General features: G+C 36.6%; 1 long non-coding RNA gene across 1 annotated transcript; it reads left to right on the top strand.

Moving 5' to 3' along the window:
• The first annotated feature begins 3,365 nt into the window (after positions 1–3,365).
• LOC147832129 (uncharacterized) lies at positions 3,366–9,068 on the top strand. Its single transcript, XR_015519240.1, has 3 exons — positions 3,366–6,126; positions 7,061–8,170; positions 8,241–9,068. It is a non-coding gene; the product is annotated as an uncharacterized LOC147832129 (long non-coding RNA).
• Positions 9,069–9,915: the final 847 nt, after the last annotated feature.

Below are 9,915 nucleotides of genomic sequence, written 5' to 3'. Positions count from 1 at the left end.
TTTTGGCTGCTTGTATCTGAGATCTTGTCCTTTCGGTCATGACCCAAAGCTCATAACCATAGGTGAGAGTGGGAACATATATTGACAGGTAAATTCAGAGCTTTGCCTTTTGTCTTCGCTCCTTTACCACAATGGACCGATACATCGACCACATTGCTGTTGCAACAGCACCAATCAGCCTGTCAGCATGAACAAAACCCCAAGATACTTGAAATCCTCCATCTGGGGTATGGACTTTCCTCCAATCTGGAGATGGCAAACTACATTTTTCCGGTGAAACACCATGGCCTCAAACTTGGAGGTGCTGATTCTCATCCCAGCCGCATCACACTCGGCAGCAAACCTCACCTGCGAATAACAGATATGAAATCCTTTGGTCCCCAAACTGGACACCCTCTAGCCAAAGGTTGTGCTTTGAAATTCTGTCTATAAAAATTATAAACAGAATTTTTGACAAAGGGCAGCCCTACCGGAGTCCAACATGCACTGGAAACAAGTCTGACTTATTGCTGGCAATAAAAACCTTAACAGAATGCCTCTGACCCCATACTCCCATAGCATCCTCCACAGAATGCCAAAAGGGACATGGTCGAATGCCTTCTCCAAGTCCACAAAACACATGTGAACTGGTTGGGCATACTCCCATGAACCTTCGAGCACCCTGGTTAGGGTATGATTTGATATTGATTTGGGTTTAAGAATGACTTGATTCATCAATTATTTTTCTTTCTTTCTATTTATCTTTCATTTCTTGAATACTATTTGCATCAGTCCTACAGTAAAATAGGTCAGATTGATGTTGAAATCTGGACATTTCTATCTATATGAATGGCATACAGATATGTAAATTTATATGTTGACAGACAGTTTGGCCTGCCTATCATAATATTCAGCGCTAACATTTTAATTGAACGAACACTTCTTAGTCCATTCCTTATTTAGAATATACCTTTCTTTAAATATTACAACATATTCACACTACCTGACAAATGTCTTGTCATCTATCTAAGTTTTAGGAAAAACAAATAATAACTTGACTTCTAGTTGATCATTTGGTAAACATGGACCTTCACCTGGACTACAATTTTGTCACTTTATAAACTACATTTCACGTCATGCAACTCACACACCAGTTCCACTTATCTCCCTGATTAGAGACACACCTGGAAGCACATCATAGAGTAATTACATGGACTATATAAACACCTCATTCACACACACTCTTGGCTGAGTCTTGTTCACTGTTAATCTGTAAAACCAATCTGTCTAGTCTTGCCGTGCTTTTGACCTTTGCCTTTTTTTCACGTGTATGTTGTTATGCCGCCTGCATCGACCATTTTACCTGTGACTATGACTACAGTTTTGGACTACAGTTTTCCTCATCTATCTGTTTGTTCCTGTTTGACCATTGCCTGTCTTACAAAGCTATTAAAGAAGCTGTGTTTGGACTCCATTGTCACCCGACCCCTAATGTTACAGTAAAACTGATAATTCAGAAGAAAAAATAGGTAACAATTTATTTTGATGGTCCCTTTGTTGAATTTAAGTTACATTGCATCTACATGCCTACTAATTCACATTAAATTATAAGTAGACCTTGAGGTGGGGGTTAAAGTTAGGGTTAATGTAAGGTGACATGTACTTGCAAAGTTTTTTTAAAGTGAGTTAAATGTCTGCTGAAGGAGCAGTAGCAACAGATATTAAGCAGAAAGTCTACTAATACTCAAATGGACCATCAAAATAAATTGTTACAGAAAAATATAACATTTTTAAAAGCACACTTAAAATTGTGAAACATACATCAGAATTGCAACATGCAATTTTATATAAAGGTTTTATTTTATTTTATATATATATAAAAAAAAATATATATATATATATATATATATGTATATATATATATATATATATATATATATATATATATATATATATATATATATATATATATATATATATATATATATATATATATATATATATATATATATATGCACTGTCGCCTCACAGCAGGAAAGTCACTGGTTTAAGTCCCAGCTGGGCCAGTTGGCATTTCTTTGTGGAGTTTGCATGTTCTCTCCCAGTTTGCGTGCATTCCTCCGGGTGCTCCAGTCTTACACAGTCCAAAGACATGCCTCTGTAGGTGAATTGAATAAACTAAATTATCAGTGTATGAGTGTAGTCTAATGTGAAAGTATTGGTGTTTCAAAGTACTGGGTTGCTGCTGTAAGGGCATCTGCTGCTGCTGCTGCAAAAAAAAAAAAAAAAAAAAAAAACATATGGCAGAATAGTTGGCAGTTAATTTTGCTGTGGCAACCCCCGATAAATAATGAACTAGGCTGAGAAAAATGAATGAATTCAGGAATTTTAAATATGTGAAAGCATAACGCAATGTTTTTATAATTGTTCAAGATACTCATATTGTCCAAACTTCAAAACTCAATGTAAAACATTATTTCTGAAAATTACTATTAAACTCCAGTCGTTTATTTTAATAATGTTTTGTTTTTTATATTGAAAAAGATATTTGAAAATTACAAAAAAAAAGAAAGAAATAAACTCATCATATATTCCATATGTAAAAACATGCTTATTAAATAATTCATCTCAATACTTGCTATATTTGCCGTACAAATCCGACAAGACAGCTAGCTCTCCCTTACTCAGTTGTCATCCAGTCGCAGGTGTTTGTGGAATCATATGAGGCGCTCTGGCATTTGTCGCGGATTCATTACCATCTGTAGCTGAGAGATTTGTTTACCAGCTGATTCTCCAGCAAACCATCACAAAGGCTAATGGAGGCATCTGACAACAGCGCTTCTACAGAAAGCAATTTGATTAGTCCGCAATATCATTTTCATTGAGCTGCATTTATCAAAATGTCTGAAATGATGATTGCCCGGCCAAATAATATGATTATTTAGACATTCTAATATCTCATCGTAAAACTTCTCAATCAAAACCAACAGTGGAGATATGTGAGGGGGCTATGAAAAAGCTTTTCCATTATAATTGCAGTGTCAGTCTGATAAACAAGATTAGATTTTTAAAATGAGTTTAAAGCCTTGTTTGATGATGGGATTCTCGTTCTCCTCCAGTCTTCGACATGTCAAGATGACCCAACGTGCTCGGATGAAATTGACTATGCCTGTCTGAAACAGAGGTCTCGCTGGAGAACCCGTCTGACTCGTCTGGGTCAATAAAAAATCAGAGATGAGATCACGATTTTCTGATGCGTATGAAATTACCTCACTCGAAATGCTTCAGGCCCTCAGACACACAAAGACGGTTTGTATTTCAATAAAGGATGTGTAGATGACACTTCTGGAGTGGTAATGACACAAAAAAAACGACTAAGTAATTATCATTAAAAGTTAGTTTTTTAGGTTTTTAATCTCAACATGTTGAGGAGTTTTGAGTTTCACTGTGGGAGAGAAGCCGGTTTTATCATCTGTGAGTGGGATAAATATGGCTTTGGTATTGATTTCAGAGGCTGATTTCAAAGAATCTGACTCCTTTGCTTGAGAGATATAAGATGATATGTGTTGCCATCTCATCTGGAGCACTTTTTTTCATTTTTATTGATCTCTAAAGGACTGTCACTGTGCAGAGAAAAATGAGCCTGAAAGGAGATTGGCATGGAGAAATGGGCAGTAATGGACACAGATCATGGTTCATCATCCACTGCCAATGTGTAAAGCGAAAAATGAAAAAGGCTCTGGTGGATTTACATTTCCGTTCATAGGATTTTAAATGTAATAATAATAAGTTGCATCCCAGATGACACACTATGCACTTATGCCATTATACACTCAAACATGCAGTGAATGAGTTCAGTGTAATCCCAAATGGGATTTTTTTTCTAAGTGTAAGTCAAAATCATTTCCCGTTGATGTTTAACGATTTCCAAATAAATTAAACAAACCCAACTACCCAGTTGAATTGTACGCATGAGACTGTACATATTCAAATTAATTACCCACTAATTCAAAAACTTACAAATTGCGTGAGATGAACTACCATAGTGGTTTCTGTCACTTGTGCAAAGCTATAACTGTCGAGTGCATAAAGTGTTAAAAAATTGTACACACTTCAACTTTTTTTATTAAATAAGTAGCATCTAGATACTTTAGGTTGTGTTTTTGTTATTTCACAGTGAATGTGTCAAGCTCGGACAGAAAACAGAGAGATTTCAGTTCAAAATCAGCAGTTTATTTTGCAAAAACAGATTAAATAAGGCAGCTGCCGATCTTCCACCTCCCGTGGGAGAACGCAGACTTGAGAGGGAACTCGTGATCCGCCTCGGCTCCCTCAGAGTGGAGCGAGGGCTTTAGCTGGCGAGCGCAGGAGTGGAGCTGGAAGTCAGTGGTGAGGAGACTGCACAGATCACAGGTATGCAAAGCTATAAGTTGTTGATCTAAGAACTGAACTGAAATCGATTAGACTATGATTTAGACCTGGAAAAATGTAGAGTTTACTAGTGAGCGAGAGTAGGTACATGCGCATCGATACACACAATATTCCGACAAAGAGTAATAAGAGGGAACAGGTATATAAGGAGGGACCAATAGACTGAAATGGAAACAAGTGAGTAATGCTTGCGCGCCAGCACAGATTGAAAGGAGAAACAGCTGAAGTTAACAACACAAAAGATTAGATCAAACCTGACTCATAACAGAATGCCCTACTTACACTTTCTTTCATTCATCAATCATACATTCATTCATTTTCTTTTCGGCTTAGTCCCTTTATTAATCTGGGGTCGCCACAGCGAAATGAACCGCAAACTTATCCAGCATATGATTTGGGGGGGTGTAAACTGGACCACCCGGTGGAAACTTACGCGAACACAGGGAGAACTTGCAAACTCCACAGATAAATGCAGACTGACCCAGCCAAGGCTTGAACTACCAACCTTCTTGCTAGAGGCGATTGTGGTACTCATTGCGCCACTGTGACACACTACTTACACTTTCATACTACAAAATGGAGTTGCATCATTTACCTTTTTTATATACACTACCTGACAAAAGTCTCAATAGTCTCAAAAGGCCCTCAACACCTTAAAAACAAAGGCAATCATAGTGAATTTCAGGAGGAACAGACCAGATACTCTGCCTATATATACACACATGGGGACTGTGTGGAGATTGTCAGTAATTTCCAGTATCTGGGATTGCATCTGGATTAAAACATCATGCAAAACCAACACTATAGCATTGGTCAAAAAGGCACAGCAGCAACTCCATTTTCTAAGTGTGGTAAAAGTTAACAACTTGGCCAAACAACTGCTAGTGTCCTTTTACAGATGCACAATTGAAAGTGTGCTGTCATATTACATCCCAGTGTGGTATGAAAGTTGCACTGCCCAGGAAAAAGCTGCTATCCAAAGGGTTGTCAACACAGCACACAAAATCATCGGCTGCACTCTTCCCTTCTTAGAGGAGTTGTTTAAGGCCTGCTGCTACAGCAAAGCATGCAGCATCCTGAAGGACTCATCGCATACAGCATACCATCTATTTCAAATGTTACCTTCGGGAAGACGATACAGGACCATAAAAGCCAAAACAAACAGACTAAAAAATAGTACATAAGGGCTGTTGCAATAATAAATGGACATTAAATCGAGGGTGTTTCTGGCCAAAATCATTTTAACCTCACTCACTTTTTTAACTTGCTGCTAGGAAATGCACTTGCCCCTTTATATGCTTGGACATTAAATTGTATGCCTTCTGGGACACATTTTATTCACTTTTAAATTTAAAAAGCTGCTAGAAAATGCACTTGCCACTTTATACGCACATCATAGGCACTTTTAGTATTATATTGTTACTCTTTTAATGATTAATTATTGTTGCCATTTTATATTTTTATTTCTTTTTATTATTGTTGTTGTTTTAGATAAATAAAACTGCACTATAGGTAAGGCCAAATGTTTTTTTTTTTTTTTTTTTGTATTTTGTACAATGACAATAAAGATTCTGATTCTGAACAAATAATAACTTGACTTCTGCTTGGTTGTTTGGAAAAGTTGTAGAAGGTTGTTTTTTTTCTCATGAATCATTTGTTGAACTGCATCCCAATCATCACAAATACTGCAGAAGACCTATTGGTATCAAGACATTTGTGATGTCCATTACATTGGAAAGAACACACAGGAAAGGACAAATTCTTCAGCAGGATAGTACCTCACACTTCAGCCTCCACATCAAAATTCCTGTGCCACTGCATCGCCTATATTATTGTCTATAAAGGCAAATAACTAGACTACAGATGCCCATGTAAGTGTAGTTGGTGTCTTCGAAGTAAGTGAAAGATCCAGTAGGGCATCCTGCTGATTTGTTTCAGAGAGACACTTTTTTTTTTGTCAGACCGCTCACCAGTCAGGTATACATCTGCACTAAAATATTATGGTGAAAGTCATCATAGCTAACGTAGAATAGCTCCCAACCTGACTTTGAGAATAGATTAACGGCGATATATTTTTTTTCACGTTAATACCTATAATGGCCCACTACTAATGATAATGAAAAGATAATCACGCACAAACAGTTAAATCTTAGCCCAGTCATAATGTGTTCAAAGAATGGTTAAAGGAAAAGCAGCAATCGCTGCTACTTACAAAAATACATTAAAAAAATAATAATAATCTGGAGATTTTGAAAGCAGCAGAACTGTAGGTGCACAAGCATCACTTTTTGCCAAGTCTTTTTCAAAGAGAATAAACACATTTTTGGTTCCAGGCATGGTTGCTTTTTAATCAATCATGATCCTCTTATTCTGTATTCACCTTCTTTCTTTAGCTCACACGAACACAATTGTTCTAGTCAGTTGTCCTGTTTCTCGATTTTAAGATTGCATTTGCACACAAAATGGGCGATTCTTGTTGTTAAACCCTGCTTTTTTTAGCCAGCCAAAGTGGCTAGTGGGAGTGACTGTCTAACCTGCCACAGCTGAAATCTCTCTGCATTTAGTGGGTTGGCAGGTGTTAATGTCAAGCTCTGCTTACAATTCAGGTTAATTTTCAATATGTACAGTTTGAATCATGGTCTAAATTTAGAATCTGCATCTCATAACTTTTTTTCTCAAAATAGTGACATTATGTAATCAGAATTTTTAATAGTTTAAAAATACCATTTTTTTTTTTTTTTTTTAACTTTCTTTCTTACAATTCTGAGTTTGATCCCAAAACGATAAATAAGATGTCTTCTAACCACTTCTATCGAAGTCAGGACTGCTGCTGTGGTTTCTGGACTTTATATTGACTGTACATCAGCAACATGTTGGACCCCCTCTCTGATCTAGGCCCTTAAAATAGTCTTAACTTCTACCTGGTTCAGTTAGTAGCACTTCCATTAAAGCATGTCTGTGGTCCAGAATCCCAGGAGTTTAATGAATAATGAAAGAAGAAAAATAAACATGAATGTGGGAACCGTGAGTCAGTGTGTCTGGACAAACACTTTCCACACAGCAAAGGAAATGGTGTGGTGTTCATTTTCACAGACCCAGCTTGAGATATATAACCACATAACCACAGCATATGAACATGTGAGCTTTTTATTTAAAAATGCATGTGTGGAAAGCCAGGAGCTTTACGTGCAACATTAACAGATGTACTTGAAATTTTGGTAGACACATAAATTTAAGTTTCTTATGAACCCTACTGAAAAGATCACACTATATAAACCAGCCTGATTTTTAGCTTGTCTAAAGCTGGTTTTCATCTGTTCTTGCTGGGGTCCGAGACTGGTCAACTGATTTACATGGCCAGCCAGCTGAATTTAAGCAGCTGAAAAGTGTCCACAAACCCCTCATAAACTATTAAAATAGAGCACAAATTTAGACGTGTCAATGCGTTTTTATTGTGTAATTCTCTGACTATTTGAACTGCTTCTTTTTTTTTTTTTTTTTTTTTACTTGTAAGTTGATTTGGATAAAAGCTTTTGCTAAATGAGTAAATGTAAACGTTATATGCAAATGCATTAAGTCAGTCAGTCACTCACTCAGAATCAAAGTTATCAACATGTTAGACTATAGGACAAGTTAGCACTAACAAATGGCTAAAAATGAGAGCAACATGTTAAATTATGCTAGTAGGCATAATCCATAACAATATGCTAACAAAGAGGTGAAACGGCAACATGCTAAAGCTCACTCACTCAGGATCAAAGTGAAACATGCTAGCAACATGCTAGAAGTTACTGACCCTCATCACCCTCCATTAAAACTAACTCACTCAGGATCAATTTAATAAAAAAAAGTAGACTAGAGGGCAAATTATCACTTGTTATGTAGCTAAAATGCTAGCAGCATGGTACATTATGCTTGTAGGCCAAATTTGTATAAACATGCTAACAATGTGAAAACTGCTAATAACATGCTAGAAGTCACTGACACTGGATCAAAGCTATCAAAGCTCTCTCACTCAGGATCAAAGTTATTGAAAAAGTTAGACTGTATGACATGTTAACACTTATCTAACATGTAGCCTAAAATGGTAGCAATATGGTAAATTATGCTGGTAGGCCTAATGTGTGGAAACAATACTGACACAAGCTAGGACCCGGCTAATATGTAGCTAAGACATGGGCTGCTTCCGAAACTACATACTTCCATACTATATAGTACACTAAAATCAGTATGCGAGCCGAGTAGTATGTCGGAATTTATAGAATTCGAAAATTAGTATGCAAGAAGTATCCCGATGACTTACTATTTCCAGCGAGATTCTGAAGTGCACATATGCATGCTGCGCTATCCCATGATGCCCAGTGAGCGAATTCATGAATGGGAGTAAAGCCACGCTACTGACACAGGTAGGTCACGTGACCATGACAAAAAGGCGGATTTAGTACGTCCGAATTCACATTTTCACATTCATACCGTATAGAACGTACTTTTCTAATGAGTGTAGTACATTTAAATTCATGTGCAATACGAACTGAGTAGTAAGTAGTTTCGGAAGCAGCCATGTTTTCACTTATAAGATTATGTTAACCTTTAGCTTACTTTTAGCTAACATGCTAGTGACATGTCAATTACTCTAGTAGGCCTAATAAGTGGAAGCACTCAAATAACTCAGTGGTGTTCTTAATCATACTGGCTCCTGTTAATTAAATAAAGTAAAGATATATATATATATATATATATTCTTAGGAAGGAGCACAAACATTTATCTAAAATCAATTCTTGCAATTCTTACACATCATTCTATAAAATCAGATATGTGGAGAGAAAAAAAAAAATCTTAAATGCTTGTGAAATATTAAGCGACTTTTAATCTTAAGATATTTTTGCGGCCCTAGCATGAGCAATGTAATGTCTTACAATATTTTGTTCAGTTCTTTGACTTGAAAGGAAAAGCTCAGTACAGGTCAGTGATGAAGCAGCCTTGAACACAGGAAGGAGATTTTAAGCTGTCTTAGATCTCCCTCTCTGTCAAACTTTGCAATGACCTGTGATTATGTACGACTATCTGACCTTCATTTCCAAGAGAACAAAATTATCTTTAAATGTAACTGAACATGTTTTTCTCTTATTCTGTGGCAAGATATAAACATCTTGTTGACACATATTTTGTTCTAATGCAGAAGCAATTTTAATTGTCTCTAAAAACAAATGTGTTTATGTATATAGAGAGAGATCATATAGTAAAGGTAATGTAAGTTTTTGTAATGGTAGTAACAAAATGTAGTTTTGTAATGGTTCCAAAAACAGGTAACAATAGTTTGCAGAAACTCAGAACATTAGAAAAAAATTAGATGGTGTTACAATCTGCATAATACATTTTACAGAATAAAAAAGAAGAAAAAACGCAAGGCGCAAACGCTTTCAGGGCGTGTCAGAACGCATTTTTGCTAATTTAAGGACAGGAAAATCCGCTTTGCGCCCTGCCGCTGTCACCGACTCTGTCCC

This window comes from Danio rerio, chromosome 20 (assembly GCF_052040795.2).
Source record: "Danio rerio strain M-AB ecotype USA chromosome 20, GRCz13ab, whole genome shotgun sequence".
NCBI classification, from domain to species: Eukaryota; Metazoa; Chordata; class Actinopteri; order Cypriniformes; family Danionidae; genus Danio; species Danio rerio.
Note: the sequence above shows the minus strand (reverse complement) of the source record. Positions and strands in the feature narration are given on the sequence as shown.